The sequence below is a fragment of the Misgurnus anguillicaudatus genome, chromosome 23, assembly GCF_027580225.2.
Source record: "Misgurnus anguillicaudatus chromosome 23, ASM2758022v2, whole genome shotgun sequence".
Lineage (NCBI taxonomy): Eukaryota > Metazoa > Chordata > Actinopteri > Cypriniformes > Cobitidae > Misgurnus > Misgurnus anguillicaudatus.
In genome coordinates this window covers 22,327,885-22,343,311 of record NC_073359.2, presented here as the reverse complement: position 1 = coordinate 22,343,311, position 15,427 = coordinate 22,327,885, and the positions used below count along the sequence as shown (strand labels likewise).

Here is a 15,427-nt window from a genome sequence, read left to right as displayed (position 1 = left end):
ACCTTCAACTATTTTATATTCATATCTGCTCTTTCAGCTTTACCTGTTCTCAGTGAGGGTATTTTTTGCATGTTGAGGCAGCAGGCTCTTTTACTGGCATCTTTAGATGAGGTCTCCTTTCATTGCACGTCTAAGGGGAACCAAAGAAGATACTTCAAGCTGAGAAAGTTGTATCAACCCACACTGAGCTTTATCTTGCAAAGATATTAAGGTAGAACATGGTGTACTACAGCTACCCAACAAAACTACAGTAGATAAATTTGTTTGGGAGAATTTGAGGAAGTCTCATTTTTTACAGGGTAAATAGATTCTGAGATACAAAGAGAAGACCATAAAATGTAGTAAACTAAAACGGACCCAAAGTTCAGTAAAACTACATCTGTTTATGGCCTCTTTAAAAGTATAAATTAATAAAAATAGTGCTTATCTGATTTGCATAATTCCTTTGGTGAACCAGGTGCTAAAACAAAACATGCATGCAAATTAAAGTTATGGGCACAATTCCCATATGGGCAAACGTTCCCACCTTTTAAATCCAAAAGGAACAAATCCTTGATTTTAAAACATCAACATGCTGATTGCTTTTCTCATTATATCGGTTGACTACCTTAGCATTTAACAACCAGTTACGCAAGTGAACACACGTTAGCAAGCAAATTAAAAGTGGCATGAACAAATCTCTGGATCGGAGCTTTTACGATTCATCATGCCGTTAGTTGGTTGTGTGAAGACGAACAACTTTGAAGTCTTAAAAAAGCAGGCCCTCTCGGTTTTTGGAGCATCGCTGAGCCCTGCTTTCATTGTGCCAGCGTGATTTATACTTTGCCTAAAGAAATCGTCCAGAGAGGAAAAGAAAGCTCTTCTCTCTCAACAGCTCAGAGAGGTGGCACTGCTAGACCCCAGGTGAAGTTGTACCTGACTTTCTTGCCAACATTTTGGCACTTGACATTTCAAGACTTCAGTTATTCTCCGACCCTTCCCCTCTTTCCACCCTGCATGTCAATTTCTCTGCCCGTTTTTACATTTCCATTTTTGTGCTTTTTTCTGATCTTCCCTGGTGTTTTAAACCAGAAAGCAGTGACATTTGAAAACGCCTCTCCGGGGTACATCGTCTCTCTATGTTGTCCATTTCATTAGCAATTGCATTTTTTCCTCATTTTAAGTTTTCATACTGATTTTGCACCGCCACACTATATGGCCAAATGTATGTAGATTATGAGTGAGCAAAATACCCAATATTTGATATCTCAAGATAGACGGATGAATGGATAGCAGACAGATGGACAGACTGAAAATTAGGCAGACAGATAGACATAGATAGACAGACAGACATACAGATAGACAGACAGACACAAAGATAAAACAGACAAAAACAGATTGACATAATTAGACACATAGATAGATGGATAAAAGACAGACCGACAGCAGACAAATGGAAAGACAGACATAACCATAGAAAGACATATAGATAGACAGACAGACAGACAGATAGATGGACAGACTGACACAGAGAAAAGGCAAACATAAACAGATAGACATAGATAGACAGACAGACAGACAAACAAACAGACAGACAGATAGATAGATGGACAGACAGACAGACAGACAGTAGACAGACAAAAACATATAGACATAGATAGACATAGACAGCCAGCCAGAAAGATAGACTGACACAGACAGATACACAAACAAAGAGACATAAACAGATAGACATAGATAGACATAGACAAATAGACAGACACAGACAGACAGACAGACAGACAGACAGACAGACACAGAGAGAAGACACACATCAACAGATAGACATAGATAGACATAGACAGACAGACAGACAGATAGACAGACAGACATAAACAGATATACAGACAGAAACAGAGAGAAGACAGACATAAACAGATAGACATACAACCCCAAAACAGAAAAAGTTGGGACACAGGAGAAATTGTAAGTAAAAAAGGAATGGAATAGTTTACAAATCTCATAAACTTATATTTTATTCACAGTAGAATATAGATAACAAATCAAATGTTGAAAGTGATACATTTTGAAATGTCATGCCAAATATTGGCTCATTTTGGATTTCATGAGAGCTACACATTCCAAAAAAAGTTGGGACAGGTAGCAATAAGAGGCCGGAAAAGTTAAATGTGCATATAAGGAACAGCTGGAGGAGGACCAATGTTTAGGAATAGGAATGTTGTCCTATTCTTGTCTAATACAGACTTCTAGTTGCTCAACTGTCTTAGGTCTTCTTTGTCGCATCTTCCTCTTTATGATGCACCAAATCTTTTCTATGGGTGAAAAATCTGGACTGCAGGCTGGCCATTTCAGTACCTGGATCCTTCTTCTACACAGCCATGATGTTGTAATTGATGCAGTATGTGGTCTGGCATTGTCATGTTGGAAAATGCAAGGTCTTCCCTGAAAGAGACGACGTCTGAATGGGATCATATGTATCTAGAACTCAGATAAACCTTTTAGCATTGATGGTGCTTTTCCAGATGTGTAAGCTGCCCATGACACCTGCACTCATGCAACCCCAAACCATCAGAGATGCAAGTTTCTGAAATGAGCGCTAATAACAACTTTGGTTGTCCTTGTCCTCTTTAGTCCGGATGAAATGGCGTCCCAGTTTTCCAAAAAGAACTTCAAATTTAGATTCTTTGGACTAGAGAACAGTTTTCCACTTTGCCAAAGTCCATTTTAAATGAGCATTGCCCAGGGAAAACACCTTTGCTTCTGGATCATGTTTAGATATAGCTTCTTTTTTTGACCTATAGAGTTTTAGTTGGCAACAGCGAATGACACGGTGGATTGTGTTCACTGACAATGTTTTCTGGAAGTATTCCTGAGCCCATGTTATGATTTCCATTACAGTAGCATTCCTGTATGTGATGCAGTGTCGTCTAAGAGCCCGAAGATCACGGGCATCCGGTATGGTTTTCCGGTCTTGACCCTTACGCACAGAGATTGTTCCAGATTCTCTGAATCTTTGAATGATATTATGCACTGTAGATGATGATAACTTCAATCTCATTGCATTTTTTCTCTGAGAAACTCAGAAAACTATTTTTCGCCGCAGCATTTGGGGAATTGGTGATTCTCTGCCCATCTTGACCTCTGAGAGACATTGCCATTCTGAGAGGCTCTTTTTATACCCAATCATGTTGCCAAATGACCTTATAAGTTGCAAATTGGTCTTTCAACTGTTCCTTATATGTACATTTAAATTTTCTGGCCTCTTATTGCCACCTGTCCCAACTTTTTTGGAATGTGTAGCTCTCATGAAATCCAAAATGAGCCAATATTTGGCATGACATTTCAAAATATCTTACTTTCAACATTTGATATGTTATCTATATTCTACTGTGAATAAAATATAAGTTTATGAGATTTGTAAATTATTCCATTCCTTTTTTACTCACAATTTCTACTGTGTCCCAACTTTTTCTGTTTTGGGGTTGTAGATAGACATAGACAGACAGACATAAACAGATAGACATAGAGAGACAGACAGACAGAGAGACATAGATAGACAAACACAGACAGGTATACAGACAGACAAAGAGAGAAGACAGACAGGCAGACAGACAGATAGCAGACAGACATAAACTGATAGACATAGACAGATAGACAGACAGAAAGACAGACATAAACAGATAGACATAGATAGAGAGACAGAAAGAGAGATAGCAGAAAGATGGACAGACAGACACAGAGAGAAGACAGACAGGCAGACAGATAGCAGACAAACATAAACTGATGACATAGATAGACATAGACAGACAGACATAAACAGATAGACATAGAGAAGACAGACATAAACAGATAGACATAGCTAGACAAACACAGACAGGTATACAGACAGACACAGAGAGAAGACAGACAGGCAGACAGACAGACATAAACTGATAGACATAGACAGACAGACAGACAGACAGACAGACACAGAGAGAAGACAGACATAAACTGATAGACATAGACAGATAGACAGACAGAAAGACAGACATAAACAGATAGACATAGATAGAGAGACAGACAAACAGACAGACAGATAGCAGACAGATGGACAGACAGACACAGAGAGAAGACAGACAGGCAAACAGATAGCAGACAAACATAAACTGATAGACATAGATAGACATAGACAGACAGACATAAACAGATAGACATAGAGAAGACAGACATAAACAGATAGACATAGATAGACAAACACAGACAGGTATACAGACAGACACAGAGAGAAGACAGACAGGCAGACAGACAGATAGCAGACAGACATAAACTGATAGACATAGACAGACATAGACAGACAGACAGACACAAAGAGAAGACAGACATAAACTGATAGACATAGACAGACAGACAGACAGACAGACAGACAGACAGACATAAACAGATAGACATAGATAGAGAGACAGACAGATAGCAGACAGATGGACAGACAGACACAGAGAGAAGACAGACAGGCAGACAGATAGCAGACAAACATAAACTGATAGACATAGATAGACATAGACAGACAGACAGACATACATACAGACAGATAGACACAAAAAGAAGACAGACATAAACTGATAGACATAGACAGACATAGACAGACAGACAGACAGACACAGAGAGAAGACAGACATAAACTGATAGACATAGAAAGACAGACAGACAGACAGACATACAGACATAAACAGATAGACATAGATAGAGCGACAGACAGACAGATAGCAGACAGATGGACAGACAGACACAGAGAGAAGACAGACAGGCAGACAGATAGCAGACAAACATAAGCTGATAGACATAGATAGACATAGACAGACATACAGACAGATAGACACAGAGAGAAGACAGACATAAACTGATAGACATAGCTAGACATAGACAAATAGACAGACACAGACAGATAGACATAGATAGAAGGACAGACAGACAGATAGCAGACAGATGGACAGACAGACACAGAGAGAAGACAGACAGATAGCAGACAGACATAAACTGATAGACATAGACAAACAGACACGAGGAGAAGACAGACATAAACAGACTGAAGGGCTGTTTACACTTGGTATTAAGATCTGTTTTCTTCGATCGAATCACAAGTGGACGAGAGAGACACATTCTGTTTACACCTGGTGTTTAAATCCGTCTCTTATGCCCACGTTCTCGTGTGGATGTTTGAACACATTCAACCACATGCGTGTTTACACTACAAAAGCAATCTGATGGAAAGGGGTTTCGACTACCTCTGAATGTTGTTGAAAGTGGTCAAAAGTGGACTACTTGTGATCCAATTGACGAAAAAACATCTTAATACCAGGTGTAACCAGCCTCATAGATACACAGACAGATGAACAGACAGACAGACAGATAGATAAAGGAACTAAACATCTAAATGCCACCTTGGGTACATGGGCACCTCAGTGTTGGTAGAGCATTGCATGATAGCAGAGCACAAGCCATGGATTCGCAGAGAACACTCATAAATAAAATCAAAATGTTTCCCTTGAATGCACTGTAAGTCGATTTGCATGAAAGCGTCTGTCAAATATACTGTAAATGTACCCAAACTTCTTGACTAATTCTAAGGAAAACAAGACAAACTCGCAGCCCAGTAGAACTCAACCAGCAGACAGATTTGGCATGTGTCGCAATTTTGGCCTTCATTTCGTCTGACGATATGGAAAACTGAGAGCTACACTGCTGTTCTCAAAGTAGGACATTGACTGACTGCAGGCACAGAGAAAAGCGAGAGGAAAAAGAAAGTCTAAAACTAACGGGCTGCTAAAAAATGACTAGGGCAACGGCAGAAATACTGTATGGACGGAGGGGAACAAGAGTCGAGAAAAATATTATAGTGATGATGACAGTTATGTTATTGCAGATAAAGAAATTTATAATAAGTTCGAACTAACTGCAGACAGTAGCACAAGGGTCATAGTTTTCCTGGCAAATTGAACTAATTTAATAATGCATGGTTGACAATTATTCATAGAGCCATTTTCATAAATTTTACTTTCGAAACTTGTCATAGAATACAAAATAATAAAAAGTTGCCAAAGAGTTTGAGCTACTGTATAAAGAGAAATATGTACAACTATTGATTGATTTTAAGCAAATACTCAGTCACTCAACTTTTATTAATAATGCATAAAAACATTTTTGCTGGACCTGGCAACCCTTACTGTCTATTAACCCGAAACAGAACTATTCCTGCTTACATTATACAGCTTTTCAAAATACACCCTCAAATCTAATATAAAATAAAGTGTGATGTCATGTTAAGACAGAAAATGATATAACACTTCACATACTGTATGTTACGGCCTACAAGAGAGTTTAAAATAGATAAACATCTCTTCTTCATAGAGGTGGACCAGTTTATTAGGGCCCTTGGTATTGTAGATGTTGTCAGATATTGTAAAGACCCTCATAAAGGGTCGTAATATTGCACTCGAATCCTTAAGCATTTATGAGAGACATTTATCTAAACCTACAAAACTCATATTGTTGTAGCTATAACCAAATGTTTTTAAGGTCCAAAACAGCATGTGCACGAAACAAAACGGGACTTCGGGGAAAATGTATATTTGTTCCATATTTCTCAAATGGCAGACTTTAAACTTTACAATGCTTGGTTAAATCTCTCCTACGTTGTCCGTTTATCGTGTTGTTCTGCATTTCTCTGTGTCGCAAAGATCCTCCGGGTGTTTTTCTGCCTCCTTAAGGCGCGTTGGCATTTCAAAGTCGCTTTTAATTAAAGTCGCTATCTTAAATGGCAAATCAATAAACCTCAATATTGAGATGGAGAGATGTTCTTAATAAGAGCAAATTAATAAAACTCATTAACAATGTGTGCCTCGTAATTTCCTGACTCGTACTGCTTCCCATCTCTTCATCTTACTCTTGGCCGATAATCTTAAGGCGTCTTTCAATGGGAGCGAAATTTACACACACAGCAAGTAATACAAAAAATAAACCGCTATTGTGCCAGAGCCATGGGTTAGTGCTTAGGAAGAAGTTTCTTGATGAAGTGAATGTTTTGCTGTGCTCCTATACGTTGCCATTACACAAAATGATGAATATATAAAGCCACAGATGCCAGGCCTTTCATAGTTGAACAAAACAGAGAATTATGTAAACAAGCTTGTAATCACGCAACTTGTCAAAGCGGCTAACTATACAATTCGCAACACGTTTAAGTCTTCAAAGTAAACACAGATAAGTTTTATCGAACACAAATGTAGAAGTGCTGAGTTAACCCCTTCAGATCCTGCGTCCACTGGAATGGACATTATATGTTTGTGGTTCAACAATAAAAATGCTGATCAAAAAATCAAAATAAGGCACACTGATTAAACACCTGAAAAGGGGTTCAGGTCTGAAGGGGCTAAGGATATAAAAACAAAGATAAAAGCAAGAAATTGTGCTTCTGGGGATGTTAATTTGAGTTCCTTTTCCTGACTGACAACTGCAGCTTAACGTTAAAGGAATATTCCATTTTCTTAAAAGAAAAATCCAGATAATTTACTCACCATCATGTCATCCAAAATGTTGATGTCTTTCTTTGTTCAGTCGAGAAAGAAAACATTGCAGGATTTTTCTCATTTTAATGGACTTTAATAGACACCAACAATTAACACTTAACTCAACACTTAACAGTTTTTTTCAACGGAGTTTCAAAGGACTATAAACAATCCCAAACGAGACATAAGGGTCTTATCTAGCAAAACGATTGTCATTTTTGACAACAAAAATAATAAATATACACTTTTAAAGCACAACTTCTCGTCTAGATCCGGTCGTGATGCGTCAGGGGGACCCGATGCAATACGTCATGACGTCAAGAGGTCACAGAGGACGAACGCGAAACTCCGCCCCAGTGTTTACAAGTGTTGAGAAAGAGGACCGTTCCTACGTTGTTGTATGTCAACTGATACTAATTAATGTCTTTGTGTCAGTTTATTGTTTACAATGGTCCGCAAATGTGAGTTTTATATATGTAACACGCGACCTCTCTACTGTACGTCACTACGAATTTACGTTAGGTCACGCTGGACCGGACCTAGAAGAAAAGTTGTGGTTTAAAAGAGCATATTTTTATTTTTCTTGTCAAAAATGACAATCGTTTCGCTGGATAGGACCCTTATTCCTCGTTTGGGATCGTTTATAGTACTTTGAAACTCCGTTGAAAAAAAACTGTTAAGTGTTGAGTTAAGTATTAAATGTTGGGCTCTATTAAAGTCCATTAAAATGAGAAAAATCTTGGAATGTTTTCCTCAAAAAACATAATTTCTTCTCGACTGAACAAAGAAAGACATCAACATTTTGGATGACATAGTGGTGAGTAAATTATCTGGATTTTTCTTTTAAGAAAATGGAATATTCCTTTAACTATTAACTGATAGGATTTTAATATTAAATTGACATTGAGTAAAAATACGGTTGAAGGTTGTTTGTGACCCAGTAAAAACAATACAATAATTTTATTTATTTGAATATGCATACAGCACCAACAGATCAACAACAAAACAAGGATTCATACTAGGGGTGCACCGAAATTTCGGTCGCCGAAAATTTCGGCCGAAAATGGCATTATCGGTTTCGGGCCGAAATAAAAAATCCAGCCGAAAATGTAAACCGAAAATGAATGTCAACCGCGCCACTTTCATCTGTGCGCTAGCGCTTGGGTTTCACTCAGCCTCACGGTGATCAGTCGTCTCCCCCACCCCTCCCCTTCGTGCTCAAGCAGGATTCACTCAGGGTCCAGCTGTTTGCACGCGTCTGCAAAGAAGAATGTCTTGATGTGTTAACTTTAGAGAGAGTCGCGCTATGTGTCTCTTACTGTAATCCATTAACGTACATTTGGCGAATAAAGCAATGAAACACAACGTAACGTTTTTATGTGGAGCGACTGTTGCGCTGTTTGGGATTCACCATCAGTCTCTGTATATGCATGCGTTTAAGTGCCCTTAAAGCCGAAAGTATACTAGGGACGTCCGCGTATGCGCGCCATCATTTTCGTCATCAGGAGGGTCCGTGGCCGGCCGCGCGGACCGTCCGCGTGCAGCCCAAAATATGAGACCGCACGGACAGTGCGCGTACAGTCCGCGTACAACATCGCATGCGCGTGAAAATATTTAGACAGGACACTCCACTACAAACAATTATACAAAGGAAATAGACAGCATTTGCACACATACTATCGTTTTTCTTCTTTAATTTTATTTCATCCATAAACAGAAAGCTGTGGAGCATGTTTGTTACCATATTGTTTGATTCCTGTTCTTTGTTGTCTTCTTGTTTGTTCTAAACTGTGTTTGCAATGGTGGATCGGTTTCTTTTCTTCACCTATCCTAATGTTTTAATGTACTGTAAAAGTCTCCAAATCAGTGCTGCACTAGAGTAATAATTTGAATAGAGACGCGTTTAAAAAAAAACAAGCAAACATAAATTCTCTCTGTTATTGACAGGGCACATATAAACAAAATTCTCTCCACAGTATTCTTTTTCTAATAAAAACATTTGTTTATGTCTGTATAGATTACAGTCAGATTAACCAACTGAAGTCTGTGTCATTAATGTTGATCAAACAACCCATGACAAAGAGACAAATAGCTCTAAAAAATTTTCCCACCTGCTTTTTGCTGATCCGAAAAATAATCTGATCTGTGCCTCAAAAACTGTAATGTGATCCGAACTGTGAGTTTTTTTTATCCGTCACACACCCCTAGTAAAGTTAGCACACAGTGATAGCCATAAATGCAATTGTACTAATAATTGGCATAATAATTTATTTCGGTGTTTCGGTTTCGGTTTTTCGGCCATGGTTTCCTTTTTTCGGTTTTCGGTTTCGGCCAAGAATTTTCATTTCGGTGCATCACTAATTCATACATTATCAAATTTTCACGCAACATTACATTATCAAACAGCACGTGATCAGCGATTAATATGCAAAGTGGGCATATTGTCTGTTTTTGATCTACCACAGTGGCCATTTCTAAAGGAGGACATATGATTTTTTTTAAATGCTTGGCTAAATGCTTGGCTAAAAAAAGTTTGGCTAAATCGTATAAATTCATACAAAGTTAATCCTGCAAAAACATACAATTATCAAAAAACGAAATAAATAACGTTTTCAACAATGCGACTTCTTTCTCTGTTGTGTTCAGGGTCTAGCACAGAGACGATCAGTGAATATCTGTCCTAGATGTGGGTGATAAATGCGACACAGAGCCTTATTTCACAGAGAAGCTAGGCAAAATTGCGTTCATAATTGTGGACAAATCGCCTCTGATAATGTATGCAATTTTTCCTAACTTTTCTGTGAAATACGGCTCTGTGTAGTAAATGCCGCTCCATCTGAAAGCAGGTGATGGCAATTTACTACTAATCACGAAACCGGCTTTACTGATGTCATATGCATGAGAATCACATGCGATTCATCGCCCATCCCTAGTCTGTCCGGATGCCAGCAGGACGGTGATGGAACGCGTCATCTTGCGCGCACACGCGTGTCTCCGTGAGGCTTTCAAACCATACTCAAGCATAAACATAAATTAATTATCATACAAATTATTACTTTAACAGACTCTCAGGGTAGCAATAATACGCGTGATTTACAGGCCATTTACAAGTTAAGGATAAAAAAGTGGCAAAATGTCTGTAGATATGTGTAGTAACGCACCGTGCGTGAACAAGAAAAATTATTTTAACTAAAAATATTAATCGTCACAAATCGATAAAACTTTCGGTTAACCGGTCAAAATAAGCATCCCTAATTCCAACCTGATCTCACGAGATTTTCGAAAATATTTTATAAATCGCTAAACTGTATAAATTCATACGAAGTTAATCGTGCAAAACATACAATTATAAAAAAAACAATAACGAAACGCCACTCCTAACCCCAACGTCACAAGTCGTACAAAAATGTACGAATTAGCCACCTCGTAAAATACGTACAAATTGCCATGAGATAGTGTTGCTCATTCAACTTTATGCAAATTAGAAACAATAATATGCAATGTGACCACTCACCTCACACAACTAGATACAGCAGTTGGGTACGTCTACTAGCAAGCAAAAGCACAGAAACTCGCTGAATGTGAATTAGGCTACGACTTTATGATTTCAATTTCCCCGCCTTTGGATACCACTTTGGCCCTCAGATTTGGGGTCCCAACGAGACCTAGGTTGTTTCAGTCTGCCAGAGTGAGCAATATACATACTGGTCAAAAACACGCTCAAGCGCGGGGTATGTGTGCTTGTCAATGACAGGAATTGAATCCGTGGAATTCCACAGAGTTTTCCGTAGAAATCTGCGGGACCGGGCCCGATAATGGGCTTAAAACCCTCCTTAAAAGTGTTTTTAATTCCCGTGCATTACAGTCAAGATGGTCACACACTGGGCCCACATCTCCTGAAGTCTTGTACATGCCTCTTTTATATTCCAAGTTATTCTCTTCAGTTTAATCCTGAGCATACTGTATGAATCACAGAATGCTTGATTTCTCTTTCTCTGTCTCAGCAAGGTTTCAGTTTGTCATTCCCTTTCATATCTTTCTATTTGTTTCTCCTTCATTCTTACTTTTGAGTCATGGCCATTCACCTCTAACTCTTAGAGAGTGACTCAAGTCGAACGGGCCACAACGGCACGACTCCATCACCTGCCGCCAACCTAAGGACAGTTGGAGAGGTTGTGAGTCAGACACCAGATGCCCACTGCTGACGCACCTTCACTTCTGAGCATCCGTTCGTAGTCGCTCGCCCATCCAAGGTCTCTGTCTATAAATCATTCACTGTTCTCTCTACAAAACGAAGCCCACAGCGTGAGCCCTTTTTTTGGACTGAGCTGATAACATCCTTCCGACTTAATTACCGCTGTTGGGGAACCCCATTGTGAAACAAACATCGGGGAGCGAGAGGAGACAAGATCAGGGGTGAAAGAGAGGCAAGTGGAAAGAGTGCTAGGAAACAAAGGATGCTTATGGTCCCATATAGAGTGCCCTCGGTTGCAATGGGAACACAAATCAACTCCTGGTAAGGAGTGTGAGAAGCTGACAGTGTGACGCTTTGCATGCTGGGGGACTACGTGCTGTCTAACAGACTCCTTGACAGACACTGCTACACCCTGGTGAGCGCCGTTTTGACTCGCCTGGCTAAACAGCTTACCCTGCCACCGAGCAACCATCTCACCTAATGTCAGTACCTCACTGCCCCTCAAATCACCGCCCCGACAACAAAGCGTTCGAATGCAGTGGGCATTAACACCGGGCCCTTATTCGTTCATCATACAAAGTGATTGGTTGACTTCAGAGGCATCTGAATATATGGGTGATTCTCACGAAACCATTGAAACACCACATCACTAATGATTTTAGCTTTAAAATGTGTTATATAGTAACATTAAAAAGCATCAGAATTAACACAATACTGTGTTCTACCTTGCACAATGTGTGATTTCAACATAAGAATTTATAATTGGAAATTTTATCTCATTTTCTGCTGAAAATCTCATTACCGCAATGTGTCCGGCTGTGTTTGAACATGCGTTACGTTGTAATTTAATCAAATTAACACAAAAATATTAAGAAAAAAAATAAATGGATGTTTTGCTAGACTACTTTAGATGACAGAAAAAATATTTACTGAATATTCATGTATAATAATAATAAAGAAAAATTAGGAAAATGATGTGTCCATGCCTGATGTTCTCATCCTCCGCAACACTTTTTGAGAACAGTTTAAGCACACATACAGAATTTTAATAAAGTTTGATTTTGAGTGACCAAGCACATGGACCAGTTACTTCAAGATGGCTACCAGGTAAGATCATTTTTTTTACAGTTAATTTGAAATATTGTCTTGTCAGAATGCTTACACGACATTTTGATTATCATTACCGCAACAGATGCTTATTAAATGTTAATTTAATTAATAGAAGCATAATACTTTGATTTTAAATGCATGTGCAGAATCTCCAAATTATGTTCTTTCAGGTTTGTCATGTCATTTTGAAAATATGTCAGTGTTGATGTTTTCTGACTGTTGCAGTAATGAGATTTTTTAGGACTAATTTTTTAAATTATGTTACAAAAAGTGTTAAATGATAAGTAAAAGTTTTTAAATTAATGTTCCCATTTAAACCAGACTTTGTTTTTCAATGTCTGGTGGGACAAAAAGTAAATTTAAGCAATTTTTACATTTTCATGGTTGACATTTTTAAAACCAAGTTTTCGTGAGAATCACCCATATATCAATATATTTTACCCTACCTTTATGTCATTTACCTAGCATGTACTTCCCCGATCTTTAGTTACTTCACTATATCCCCTAGACAGCTTCATATCTGCCATAATGCCTTTACATTTTTGACTCCCATTCTTTCTATCAACATCACTGCCCGTCTTTCCACTAGACTGACGGCACGCGAAGAATCATCCGCCTCATTTCCATGTACATCGCTCAAGGGCAGACGTGTCACCTGTTGAGTCAGTTCCCAGCTGATTCAGTCGTAACTACCCAGGATGCCGGTACAGGATACCGCTGTGCCACATTTTAAAACGCATCAGTCTTTTGGCCACGTTCGATTTCAGTCCCCCTCAAAACAGATGAGGCCCAAGGAACACATTTTGCTCATAATGTGAAAATGTATGTGGTCCAGATGGCGCATTTATTACTTTTTCTGGCCTGGTGATGATTACCAGCCTGCGCCGGGTTGTATTTCATAAAAATGGACTTATCATGGCTTTTTGATCAGATTGTCACGCTGTGTTTGCTTCGAAACCAAATGAAGCGTTTCCCACTGGAACCTTGTTTAAAGCTCAAGCTTACTTTAATTTTACAAATCAGTAATTTATTACCGAAGCCTTGTGATTTATTATCATGCCAGACGGAGATGGCGAGCACACCGATGTTTTGCGAAGCATAAGGGCAAAATGTTGAATATTTGTAAGTGGATATTTCTTACTTAGCATGCAAGCTTGCATCATGCTTTTAATGATGATTGTTATACTTTTTGAATGGTGCTTTCTGCTGTAGTTTTTGGGCCATTCTTGTACCAATGGCAGTCTGAGAGGGAACTTGCATACAAATGCATGCATAGTTGAGATCTCTTCAAAATAGTTATTTCTCATAGACATTATTAAGATTAAATGGAGAGCTAAATACCCTCACCTAAAGGATTATTAGGAACACCTGTTCAATATCTCATTAATGCAATTATCTAATCAACCAATCACATGGCAGTTGGTACATGACTGGAAAAATGTTGCCTGGTGTGATGAGTCTCGATTTCTGTTGAGACATTCAGATGAATTTGTCAGAATTTGGCGTAAACAGAATGAGAACATGGATCCATCATGCCTTGTTACCACTGTGCAGGCTGGTGGTGGTGGTGTAATGGTGTGGGGGATGTTTTATTAGCACACTTTAGGCCCCTTTAGGTGCCAATTGGGCATCGTTTAAATGCCACGGCCTACCTAAGCATTGTTTCTGATTATGTTTATCCCTTTATGACCACCATGTACCCATCCTCTGATGGCTACTTACAGCAGGATAATGCATCATGTCACAAAGCTCGAATCATTTCAAATTGGTTTCTTGAACATGACAATGAGTTCACTGTACTAAAATGGCCCCCACAGTCACCAGATCTCAACCCAGTCACCGTTCCAACCCATCTTTGGGATGTGGTGGAACGGAAGCTTCAGCTACAACAGGACACCCACTACTTTTTAAAAAACCTTAGTGCAAACAACTCTTTAAAGTTCGTACTTGTTACTTGTAAGGCATTATTATTACTAATATAGTCTTTTGAGCCCTTAAATGACCCTCATCGTTCAAAGTTTCAACCACAGCATGTTCAAGTATCCATCAACATTTTCAATACTCTACAGAAGTTCTGCTTGTGCCAATCTGAAAGACGTTTGCCAAAGCGAGTCACTCTTCTGGAGAAATGACTCGAGGACTGATGGATAGCTCATGGTGCCAGCCTGCCTGTACAGGTGCCAGGTGTGCCAGCCTGCCTCCGAATGATAACTGCTGCTTCAGAAATAGGGAAAGAGTTTTGCTCTGGTTTGGAGGACTTTAGAATATGTGGGTTTTGATGAGTAACTCTTGCCATTGGTTGAAATAGGGATCACAACCTATTGCCGCATCAAATTTTACATACACCACCTGTGGATTGCATCTTACAGAGCACCAATGGTCCGATTCACGGTTTTACATTTGCTTTGGTGTGTTAGTGTGTATTAGTACATGTTAACGATATCCAAAAGGTACAAACCCCAAAGTAAACAATGACGTGAGTTATCATCTCCAACGTCAATCTCTTTTCTTGGACTACAACAAACACACGGATTGTAGGCAACAGTTTACTTCCTAGGATTGGTGATGTAGACAAGACCGACATTATCATAATTCCTCGCGC

At 39.0% G+C, this 15,427-nt stretch overlaps 1 protein-coding gene across 2 annotated transcripts in view; it reads right to left on the bottom strand.

The window, feature by feature from the left end:
• The window catches only part of elfn2a (extracellular leucine-rich repeat and fibronectin type III domain containing 2a), a 144,125-nt gene that overhangs the window by 27,283 nt on the left and 101,415 nt on the right, over positions 1-15,427 (bottom strand). Inside the window, exon 3 of one of the 2 annotated variants that reach the window (XM_073861642.1) lies at positions 44-130. The exons of the other annotated variant lie outside the window; for it this stretch is intronic. The gene's annotated coding sequence lies outside the window, so the exon portion shown is untranslated. The remainder of the gene's footprint in view (positions 1-43; positions 131-15,427) is intronic. 2 annotated transcript variants of the gene reach the window in all.